Here is a 12,592-nt window from a genome sequence, read left to right as displayed (position 1 = left end):
TAGTAACATAGATATAATTGATATCGATATTACAAACTTCGATATTACTTACATCGATATAAAAAAAATCGATATTACTTACCTTATGGTCGATATTCTGTTCAACGATATTCTTGACCTCGATATTCTTCACCTTCGATATTTTCAACTCTATATTAATGTAGGTCGATAATTAGGACTCAATATTTTGACTGTGCACCGTTCCAGGGATGGGGGTCCTGTAAATATGAGCTGGGGCTTTATGAAAGAAGTTTTATCAACTCTGGTGATAAAGAATTGCACATTTCTTTCTACCAATTGAAAACATGGCAATGTAATGTTATGGTTGGAGATTTGTAAAGCTCATTGCTGTCCCAGCGCAAATTGCCAGAAGAGAGGGTGGGAGAGGAAACTACTGATCATTGAAAAAGCCAGGTCTTTACCGCACTTCTAAAGGATAGAAGGATAGGGATGTTTCTGATGGGAAATGGTAGAGAATTCCACAGTCATTGCAAGCACCTTGAATGAACTCCCTCCTGCTCTTGTTCTATGGAACTGAGGAACACGTGCCAGATGGAGTTCGACTGAGTGTAGGGCACGCGTCGGGATGTAAGGATGACAAGGAATGCTCAGACTTGCTGGATCTGAGCATGCAAGAATTTTATGCATAAAGCAAAGCGCTTTAAAATGGATTGTTTGCTCAACAGGCAGCCAGTAAAGGTGACGTAGAAGGCCGGAGACCGAACAGCGTGCTAGCTGCCACGTTCATAGTGCGCTGCAGCCTTTTAATCACAGATTTATTGGAGCATTGGAGCCAAGCAGCAGACCGTTGCAATAGTCCGACCTGGCCAGAACCGTAGCTTTGACGACCAGCTGGTGGGCGTGGGGGTAAAAAGAACCCAGTATGGGTTTAAGGCCGCGCAGCAAACCAAAAGACATCCCTGCCACTGAGTTAACGCGGTCCATGAAAGGAAGGGCGCTATCAACCCAAATGCCTAGATTTTTACCACAGCTTTTGGCAGGGGGGTGCACCCAGCTTCGGGGGCCACCAGTGGCTGCCCCAAAAGAGTGAGTCTGTACCTAGTAGCAGGATCTCTGATTTAGTGGAGTTCAACCAGAGGCAGTTAGCTTCCATCCAGACTGCAATGGCGGTCAAGTCCTCCTGAAATTTAGCGGCATCCAGGCTAGGGTCCTTGGTAAAGAACAGTATTAGCTGTGTGTCATCCCCAATGTGTTATGGATGCACAACTATTGCTAGTAAAATATGAAAAACACAATTCAAGGGCTGATTGGACTGGTGTTGATTAATCCAACAGTATGCCATTTTTAATTTATCCTACCTTTTACAGAAAAGAAGTTATAAGACTTTGTTGTCTGTAAGCCAAAATCTGGCCTTCCTGCAGTCTTCCCTAATTGGTCAGAGTTAACAGGATTATCCAGGCTGTTTTGATGAATTGATAAGTGGCTCCCCAGAGGAGAGGCTATCTGCTCTACAGGGCTGTGCTTCACAAGAATGCAAGAGCAGGTCGTAGAGGGTCATAAAAGCATGAGGCTTCAAAGGAGGAGCAGGGCAGACAGAGAATTCCAGGTCTGCCTACCCCTATCCCCTCTGACAGAGCCAAATCAGAGGCTTAAGGAAGGAATCTGCAGATGTTAGGGTTAGATAGATATGGAAATGAACCTCATTGAGAGTTGGTTTAGTTAGTTTTTTATGCTGACATTTCACATTATGACTTTTGGAGGAATAATGCTTTCTGGGACATGAATATGCCTCTCTTTGGAGGAAGTGGTCATTCTTTAGGGTGTTGCCTTGGACCTCATGGGACAGGGGTTCTCCCTTGCTTGACCCCAGAAAACTCTAAATAAATATGTGAGAGGTGCCTAGCCTCTTAGATCTGCTGCCTGAAACTACAAGAAGAAGAGTGATTGTCCTGCTGGAATCCTGACCTGCACCCAAGGGCCTGCCTGATGTAGACAGTGCTTGCTGGACGGTACAGCTCTGAGGATTTTTCTTTGCTACAAGAAGGAGTAAGGAGTGGACTCCCTGCAGCTACAGCTTAACAGAGCATAACTCACCCTTCTCCAGACAGGGTCTGCCTCCTGGAGTGCGGTCAGTGGAGGTTTAAGGGGTTGAACAAGTACATAGTGGTAATTGGTGTCCAGGCCTGAAAAGGACCATCTGGGAGCAGCCAGACCCTTGGATTTATGTTTTGGACCCTTGGAACCCACCAGGAGACCTTCAGGAAGGACCTCTAGAAGGTTGAGAAAGTTTTGGAAAGTTTTGGGAAAAAGCTCCATAAGTGGACCTACTCGTCCCTAGGGACCAATCTGGCCACCTACAACCAATACCTGGCATGGATTTCAGGTCCGTCTCGCTGACGAGTTCCGGAGGTCCGACTTTCGAGATTTGACTGGGAGCTCGTGAAAAGTCAAGCTGACAAACCTTCACCGAATCCGGACTGGTGGAGAGCAAAAAGGGCACCCGTAGAAAAAGTTCCAGAAAAGTTTCTAAGTGCAAAGGTAAAATCTTGACGCTATACAAATGTCATGATTGATTGATTGATTGATTGACTGAGGCCACCCTCTTGGAGTATCCGAGCCGGGCTCCATCGCGCTCTGTCTCAAACTTTGACTTTGTCCTGGCCAAGCATGACCAGAAATCCAGAAGGCGCGCTGTTAGTTTCTATGCACTAGAAAGTGTTTTTTCTTTAAACATTCATATCTCTGGTTCCCTACATTGTTTTTTATGGTTTTGGTGTCATTCTAAAGAAACAAATATTTCCTATTTCTCTAAATGTGTGGGATGTTTTATTGTGTCTGGTGTCTTATTTACTGTAATGGTGTTTTAAATGCTTTACATGCCTGTCTCCTAAGTTAATTTATAAACAAAAACGGGGTTGACCCTGTGTCCCTCAGAACCTGGGTGATTGATAGTTCAAAAGAAAAGTTGGTTCAGTCTTTGTACAGACAAAATTATTTTGTAAGAGTGTGATTCATTTAATATAAAGAGAGTATAGAGTCACTTGTAGGCTATTCTTTCATTTATTGTAAGAAGCTGCCTTTTTCTTTCAGAGGGGGTACCAGTTATTCAGGTGGTATTGTATTTTGGTTTACAAGACCACGCAAAAGTCAAATAATAACGTTGAAAATAAGTGTTGTTCGTACCCAACAGAACCAACTTTTTTTTTTAACTGTCTCCTAAGTTAAGCCTTATTGCTCCGTGTCAGCTACCAAGTGTTGAGCAAGGGACTAACTTATAGAGACGCTATTTAGGAACCAGTACTGTGTGCTGGTGGCCTTATTGCTGGTCTTAGGTACCTACCTACCTCTTCCAATATCCCACCTCCCAACATTTTGTGTCTGGCGGTGTGGATGAAGACGTGTTTAAATTAAGTGAGTGAGATCTGTAGAAATCCTCTAAATTGCCTTACAGCAAAACTATGAACTTTTGAATTTTTAAGATTTGGGCCAGCCTGAGTTTTCTAAATGTATTGTAAGCCTGGTTGATAGTTGATGTGACCCTAAACTAGGCATACCATTGAGCTGGATCTAACTAAACTGACTAAACTCAGAGTGGCTGAGCCTGGGGTTGTGTGTAAGGCCATGGGGATACCTGCTACTAACAAGTTTAGGAAGGTAGCGCTGGGTAGATCCCATAAGGCCTGGGAAAAGCAGCTCCAGAAACTGATGGGAAGGGTCACCCCTCTAGCCACCTCCAGGAGGGGTGGGTGATGATCTTTGTTCTATTTCCTCTTGCACCAGGTTAATTCTTCCTGTGGATGGGGGGAGGTCCAGCTCCCCTGTGCAGGGCTCTCTGTAGTCCCTTAAAGATAGGGAGATAGCCCTGAGACAAAGGGAGTTAGCCCCAGCCGAGAAGAAGTGGGAGAGGGAAGAGGGAGACAGAAGAAATTGTGGCAGTAATGATGATAATGAGGTTGAGGTGTTCCAGGGTGGTGGGTTTAACCCCAAGCCCCCCAAGGAAATAGTGCCCAGGTACACAGAGGGGGTGCCATTGACAATTGGCTCATAGCATTTGAGAGGGCCCTTGAGATGTGGAGGATCCGCACAGATCCTGTGGAAACGTGTTCCAGTATCTTGGAGGGCTAGACTCCTGATTCTACAGGGAAATGAAGCGAAGTCCTACTCTCACGTGAGGCAATGCTTAGTTGTGAAATGTGGTTGAACCCCAGAGCCATCCCTGCCAGAGCTGTCAGATTTGGCAGAACTGACAGAAGCAGGTGGACAATCCAGATAGGAGTTTTGTTAGGTACAGAGAGACTTTCGCACCCTTGAGTTGGGTTGTCTTGAAGCAAGAGGAAGGGATGAATGTCTGAGAAGGTAAAGGAGTTCCGTAGCCCCTGTGTCACCTCTCAGGCTAGTGGCAAGACAGGGGGCAAAACAAAGGCTGAAGAGCTCCGGAGGTCCAACTTCCGAGGTTTGACTGGGAGCTTGTGGAAAGTCAAGACGGCAAACCGTCACCCAATCTGGACTGGTGGAGAGCATCAAGAGCTCCCTGCAGAAAAAGCTCCAGAAAGGTTTCCAGAGCAAAGGTAAAATCTTGACAGAGACCTCCCGCATGGGGCATCGGAGCAGGGCTCCATAAAGGGGGCCTCAAACTTTGAGTCTGTCCCTGTCCCGGTCAAGCGCGACCAAATGTCCACAAGGGGCGCTATTTTTTTCTAAGTGTTGATTATGTAAAAATTCATATCTCCTGTTTCCTACATGGGAGTTTGATGGTTTTAGTGTCATCTTAAACATAAATATATTACCCATTTTTATAAATTGGTGAGGGAATTTCGTTGTGTGCGGTGTATTTCTTTTTGACTGGAATGGTGTTTTTAAATGCTTTACATGCCTATCTCCCAGGTTAAACCTTATTGCTCTATTACAGCTACCAAGGGTTGAGTAAGGAACTAATTAATAGAGACCCGTTTTAAAACTCAGTACTGTGTTTGTGGCCTTATGCTGGTGTTAGGCACCTACCTACACCCAGAGCCGGACTGGCCGTAGTGGGCACATGGCATTTTTCCATGCTCCTTACTCTTGCTTCTACACCCCCTTCATCACCATCTTTCAGTCTCACCTGTCTGATCTCTAATAAATTCAGGCACACAAGAGAATAACTCAGTTACCTCAATGTTACTCAAGGAGTGGAACCCAGCAGTTCACCTGAAGCACTATTTACCACAGTGTCCATCTCTCATTCAGGTCTACCACAGAAGGGAGGCTCTTTCACTGAAATCCATTTATAGTGTCAATAATGGGGAGCTTCTCGTGGGATAAGCTTGAGGAAGAACACATATAACTTTCTAAATACAACTTATACCAGGGAGTAACTTTACAAAGGCTTCTTTCAGGTTACTTGTGTAAATATGCTTCCCCTGCCCTTCACACCTTCCTCTAGCACTCACACAGAATTCTGTCATACCAATCAATAAAAGAAAACCTTACCATGACACCTTTTAATAGGCTCAGGGCCTTGGAATCTAGAGGAATACATATTCCTATATATTTCTACATCAGGATCACACAGTACAGCCCAGTCCTAACTTTTCTGGATGCTGAGTATCTCCCTCCTTTTCACTATAAATACAGCTCCAACCTCCTAGAGACAGCTTCCAGGATGCCAGCACTCAGGTGATGGTGGACAGCAGGCTAAACAAATATCTTCAGGAAGTCCATGTCCAAGTTGTTTGTTGGTTATTCTGCAAAAATGTCGCTCTTGTCCTTTTATGTCTCAGTTGACTTCAAGTAGTCACCTTGTCTAAACATTGAGGCCCGCTCCAGAGCTTGGGTTCAAGAGACAGCAGGATCCAAGAAGTTCCTCATTTCTTACCTCAAGCAGACCACAAGAATTCTTCTTGCCTCGTTCAAGTCCAGTACTGCTCTGATTTCCAGGTGGGAATAGCCGCAAGATATAGTGGTAACTGAGCAGTAACTGGTGGAGTGTCATAGCTTGACCTTTAAAAATACATGCACTAAGCCGAGATCTAACTTATGTCTTAGTTTATCCTGGAAAATTCTATTCTAGGTGTTTTGTACACTGGCTGGAGGTAGTTTCACCTGACGTGGCTCCCAACTATGTAATGAATCTTTCTATTCCAATAAAGTACCTCCTTGTCCCCACTAATGGAAAACATTCTTATACTGGCTCTGTCCCTTTGGTTCCCTCTGTGTGGAAGGTGCCATTGGATTAAAAAATGTTTGTAGCACAATACTTTTTTCCTCTTAACCTATCAGAGACTTTTCAGCAGAAATTACTACATTTTCTAACTTAAGTTATAAGCCTACTACCTTAAAAGGCCAATCGGTCTCAAACTTTTTAAAATGCTTTTTTTATTGTAATCAGGGGAGTAGCTTTGTCGATAAGGTTGGGAAGGGTTTGTGAGCTTAAAATTTCCCAAAAGCCATGCTGGGACATCTTGTTAAACCACATTATATGAGAAGCAGGACATGAGGGGAACTTAAGGGGCAGTGGAAAGAGAGAGGAGGGGAGCCTGCTCTGCATTTTTGCCGACCTGCCACCTGTCATCTTTCTTCATTCCTGAGCCCTGGTGGGACTGGAGTCCCAGGGCACACACACGTCAGTACCGCCAGCACCTCAAGGGATCCATCAATCTGGCAGTAGACTACTAGTCCCAGCGTGCCATTGCTGCTATCACAGGTGCCGCCAGTGAGGGGGAGGAGCTAATCCACCAGTGCGCATAAAGCGCTGTCTTTCCCCCGGCCGCGGGGGACGCGCGTGGGCCAAAGGCTGGCCCGTCATCGACAGGAAGAGGCAGGGCAGGGCCACCCCTCTTTCATCCATGGCCTGGTAGTGGAACCGACACTGGGACCGTCCAGAGACTAATGGTATGAACTTAAAGGTACTGTCTCATTGCGTGACCCTTACTGTGATTGTTAAATATTGGTGGACTGCCTCTTTGGACTTGTTGGATCCATTTGAACCTAAGCGTTTCATCATCTCCGCTTTTATTGTTACATTCAGTTTGGTGCCCGTAAGTTAAGTTACACCCTGAGGCTAAGCGAGGTCCTAGCATTCGTGCTGGTAGGACCAGTACTCAAAAGGGGCCTGGCTGTATAACCTAGGACTATGGGAAAAAGAAAGATACCGGAAGGAATCGGGGAAGGGGGTGAGGTTGGAGGGACTGGAGCAAATTGGGGTAATAGGGAAAAAAGGCAAGGAAGCTTCAAAAAATGGCAGGTAGCAACTGTGTAATGGATCGTATTGATACCCTAATCAGTGTGTGCGCTGGTATTTTAGAGTCTTCGCCCATGACACTACCTATCAGTAATAAAACTTCTCTAGGCGACCCAAACCCCTAACCTCGCTATCCCTGCAATGTTTCCCAAAATAAATAACAAAAGACCGGCCACTAACAATGATGATGGGGAACGAGACATTACGGGAGCACTCCATTCAAACACCAGCCCGACCAAGCCTATGTCTTCCACCAAACATATTGTTCCTACAATCATCTGTACTAATAGATTTCTGCCCTTGCTAGAACAAGCGAATAATGTAGAAGGTAGGGATGAAAGGCCCTTGACGACTCAGATATCACCGACACCAGCTATACAAAGCCAAGACGTAGTGCCAGGAACTTATATGGAATGGCAGAACATGATTGAATTAGTCACTATGTTAAGGCAAGAAGTGGGTTCCATGAGTGGTATGATAGAGGACCTAACCTCAATGGTTAAGTTATTAACCCCAGATTCAACTCAAAGAGGGAGTGCAAATGTAAAGGAAAGTAGCGACCTAGCTCGCCCACAAGGTGCTACTTCTGTTACTCCACTGGCTGTATCGGCTACTTCCACCGCAGTCATTAACGCTACATCCAGTAGGTTATCACTTCCTCTTAAAAAGGCAACGCCAAATACAAAAAAGATACTACCACAGATGACCAAGCACTTACCACACTATGTAGTAAGTAACCCTACCAACCCCTATAAGGCAGCAATAATGAGGGACCAGTCATCGACTAGTATAATTGCTTTTTCTCACGTCAACCAACTACAGATACGTTTCCTGCCTGGGCATCGAGAGCAATACTCATCTAATTTACCCAGAACCCATAGAATCTTAATGGTAAATGCACCCAAGTGTGATGCAAGCAGAGGTTTAGAGAACGGGGACTCCCTAACAAATAAAGCTATTCACTCGATACGGCATATTAGGGGATGCCGTTCAGTGATAAGGGAAGACATAGTAAAAGCTTGTAGGTTAACTTCACCAGATCACCATCAAGATTGTATTGAGCTCATCATGAAAAGAGCAGATCTAGTAGAAAACCTTTTTGCACTGGAGTTTCGTACCGCTTCACCAGGCCATTCATCAATTCAGTTTAGGCATCCCCCCCCCTAGACACAGGTTAACCAGTATGCAGGGAAGTTCTACTCTTGAAAATAATGATTGACTGTGGAAAGAATCACCCCCAAAGCAACAAGAACGCATAATAGCTATTTCCATCATTAGGGAACAGCTTTGTGAGCCCTAGGCATTCTACTGTAGGGAAGGCTCAATCCCTAAAGACTACTCCGGATTATTTTACCCAGATAGATGGCGTGCTGAAGGTGGGCAGTCTACCTCCTGTTACACTTAGTGGGCCTCTGTCATCATGTACAATCCCGATCAAGGATTCCTTGCTGCCCTGAAACATCGCAGGATTGAGTTCGAAGATGGGTTCTCCCGAGTGGCACACTTTCATAGAGGGATATGACATCTGTCTTTTTCAAGAAACTTGGGCAGAGGTGTCTCTTTTATGTGTAGGTTACTTGAACTATTATATTCCGGCTACTAAGGGTGCTAAAGGGAGGCCATCAGGGGCTTGAGAATTTGGGTGCGGCAAGATCTAGGGTTAAATATACAGGTGCTTCCAACCCAGAGTAACGTTATCCAGGCAGTTAAATTGGCCATGAGTTCACACTGGAACATAGACATCTACAATGTCTATGTAAGAGGTACTAGAGGAAAGGAGTTGTGGGTTTTGGCGGCTCTCAACGATCTCCTTAACTCATACCTGGCAGTTTCGAACATCATAGTTGCGTGTGACTTTAACTCAGCGTTTAAGCCCCTTACAAATGAGGAAGGTCACCTTAAAGAAGAGGAAGATACTAAGTGGGGCATCCCAAAGTTGGAGCTTGACCCCATAGTAAAGTGGACTGATGTGACTATCCAAATTAATTCCATTTGCATGGAGAAGGGTTTGCGGGCTGTAAATGGTTGTTCACCTTCAGATAGATCTGGCTCTACCACTTTTAATAATGGGTATAGATCTAGCAGGATATATTATGTACTGATCAGTCTGACACTATGGCATGCCCTTAGAGATATGTTGGTTAGAGATAGGTTAGAAAGTGACCATAACCCTTTGTGTGTGACTTTGGAAGTAAGTACAAGGTACCTACCCAATTAGGAAACAAATATTCCCCAAGTAATGTTATTCCATCTAATAATATGAGACACCTTAAATGGGCAAAAATATTAGAGATGCCCAAATTGCTAGATAGCATTAATAAGGGTATGAATAGCGCTATAAGCGAACTTGAGGACAGTGTAGCAAATTCCTCGGCCCTGAAGCAATCAATTTGCATCCAAAACAATTTTTTTGCTCACTTGCGTATTCATTTTTTCAAGCATGGCAGCTACAAAAAGGTCTCAAATTGGAAAGCTGGTCACTGGTTCAACAAAGAGTGTCGAGAGGCATGTATGGCTCTAGGGGTAGTCATCAAAGCAGGTGACCCACTAGTAGTTCGAGGAGCCAGGTCTATTTATAGGGGTCCCCAGATAAAGGCAAAGAAAATATGGGATGATAAAAGATGGCAGGAAATTAGGGAGGCATGCGCCATGAGTATTTGGAATGTATACAAATGGGACAGAGGAGGGCAGGCCTAGCAGCCCCAAAATCATGTATCACAGATGGATTGGATGAATCACTTTAAACCCAATATGCCTCTAATGTAACTGTAGTAGAGGGTGATATCACTAGATTGTTCTATCAGGTCAAGGCCTTTAGTAGGGCTGAGGTAGAAGCGGCTCCTAAATCTATAGTGGCCAGGAAGGCACCTGGCCCAGATGGTATTCCTGGGGATGTATTTCTCTACGATAGGGAAAGATGGTGCTGATACATTCTATTGCTGACTAACGCCATTGCCCAGGGAGCTCCAGTCCCAGACTCCAGGAAAGGAGCTGAAATTATACCGGTTTTTAAGAAAGGGGACAAATCATGCCCAAGGAATTATAGGCCTATCAGCTTAATAGACTGTCTGCAAAAGGTAATGGGGAGACTAGTGCTTAATAAAGTACAAGAATGGATTGACGAGCTTAAGGTCTTATCTCCACTCCAAGCAGGATTTTGGGCTTTTACCAGCACCATTGATTAGGTGTTTAGGTTCATCTTGCTCTGGAAGACAGTGTCTTTGGGCACGGGTAGTTTGTACGCTGCTTTCGTTGACCTTAAGTCAGCATTTGACCTTGTGCCAAACTATGGGGTACATTACAAGAAATGGGGATACGACCAGAATTATTGACACTCACCATTAGATTGCACAAGGACAATGATGCTAAAATCCGATGGGGTATGCAGGGCGAAGTCACTGAATCTTTCCCCGTAGAAAGAGGTGTGTGCCATGGATGTGTGATGGCACCAACGCTATTCTCTTTATACATCAATGGAAAAGTGAATTGTATGAGTTTCATCCCTACGGATGCCCCAACACTAGCAGGTGAAAAAATCCCCATATTAATGTTCGAGGACGACACATTGATTATCTCCAAGACCTCAAGTGGACTCCAGAGAACCCTATCAATCTTTGAGAAGTTCTGCTTGAAGCGAGGCTTGAAGGCCAATGTGTCGAAAACAAAATGATTGGCTTTTAACCCGCATAGGTCCTATAAGGGGGGTATTTAAATGAAAGATCAGCTGCTTGAGCAAGGTAAAGAGTTTACATACCTAGGGGTTAACATCCAGGATGACCTGAAATGGAACCCTCAGATTGATTTGGCATCCCTTAAACACAGGCAATTATCTGGATTGTTACATAAGGAACATAATACCTCTTACACAAAGCCAATCAGCCCAGCACTTGAGATTTACAACATAAAAGTTATCAGTTCAGCCCTTCACGGATCAGAGCTCTGGGGGTATGAGAACCTATCCATGCTTACATTATCCGAAAATATGTTTTTGAGGAAAATTACCAGGTTACCACAAAGCACTCCAATGTTTCAGTTATTGAATGACCTTGGGAGGATACCTATTGCAGATATAGCTAAACCGCGTCCCCTTTTGTACTGGTAGAGACTCTGGACTACTCCAGAACTTGCAGGCTACGTGGCTGGGTTTCAAGATATAATAAGGACAGACACTTCTCACCGACTAAAACGGCTATGGGCGGTTAGAGACACGGCATGATCGCATTGTGGAATGGGCCAATAAATTCAAATTTTCCCACAAATAAGATTCTGAAAGATAAATATTGGGAAAGAGATCAGTATAATATACTTAGAACTAATGAGTAGTCCTCTTTAACCGGCCTATTCCTGGAAAGCAAACTAATCCCCAGGTTGGAATTATATTGGGATCAAATCACAAAACCGTTTGACCGGAAATTATATTTCCAGTTTACACTGGGTACACTGCCATTAAGAGCATTTACTGCTAGATGGACTAAACCTAGCGATGATACGTGCCCGGTATTTCATAGAATCACTGGCTCACTTATTGTTTGCTTGTGGTGGATACAATGTCCCACGTCGTGTCTGGCTGACACCAATTTGTAAGCTTTTAGGGACAAGAAGGGCTAGCGAAGCAGAAAGAATCCTTCGACCTGACACATCAACAATAATTGTCATAGCGATGGCAAAATACTTGGGGTAGTCATGGGCAATAAGCTCACACTCCCTACGCCGAGCCCAGGAAAAATGAGGTAGTGATTAACTGCACCCAATTGAGCTAATATAGTAGATACCAGATTAAATTAAGTGCTTTCCTAAGGTTTACTTTTGTTTCTTCTTATACTGTATTTTATCTTTTTGCAGTTGTACTGATGTTTTACATTGTCTTTATTTACTCAATAAAGCTTTTCAAACTTAAATTAAGTGCTTTCCTAATTAAATATGCTCTATAATTTGAAAATTTGAAAATGTTTATTATATGATATTTTAATGAGTATTAAATGTTGTAGACATCTTATTTCCCAAGGTGATTCTGCTTGTCCTTCCATTCAGGTTTTGTATCACACTGTCGCAGATGTTTTATGAAGCTATTTTTTATCTGTATTCTGTACGCACTTTTATGACTTAATTTGTCGAATAAAGCTTGCTTGGATTGTATTGTATTGGAGAGAGGATGGCATGTTGTTAGAGGCCCTAAAAACACAAAGTTTTTCAAGCTAATCAACATTTTTTAAGGCCTTAGAGAGTGTGTGTGCTTTTGTCAATTTGTGTATGTAAAAATCACAGGTGAAATCCAACAGACGCTTCATCATACCAAACTGAAACCCCTGTACCCAACTATTTACTACAGAGTACATTTTATAGGGGTGTACCACCCCAACACACACCCCATCCGCCCCCACCTGAAGCTATGTCCCTGATTGTAATCAGCTC

At 43.9% G+C, this 12,592-nt stretch overlaps 1 protein-coding gene across 3 annotated transcripts in view; it reads left to right on the top strand.

Annotated features, from left to right (window-relative positions):
- ACSBG1 (acyl-CoA synthetase bubblegum family member 1) overlaps positions 1 to 12,592 on the top strand; it is a 628,810-nt gene that overhangs the window by 429,520 nt on the left and 186,698 nt on the right. The gene's annotated exons all lie outside the window — the stretch shown is intronic.

Source organism: Lissotriton vulgaris, chromosome 2_2 (genome assembly GCF_964263255.1).
Source record: "Lissotriton vulgaris chromosome 2_2, aLisVul1.2, whole genome shotgun sequence".
NCBI lineage: Eukaryota > Metazoa > Chordata > Amphibia > Caudata > Salamandridae > Lissotriton > Lissotriton vulgaris.
This window is presented reverse-complemented; position numbering and strand designations above follow the sequence as displayed.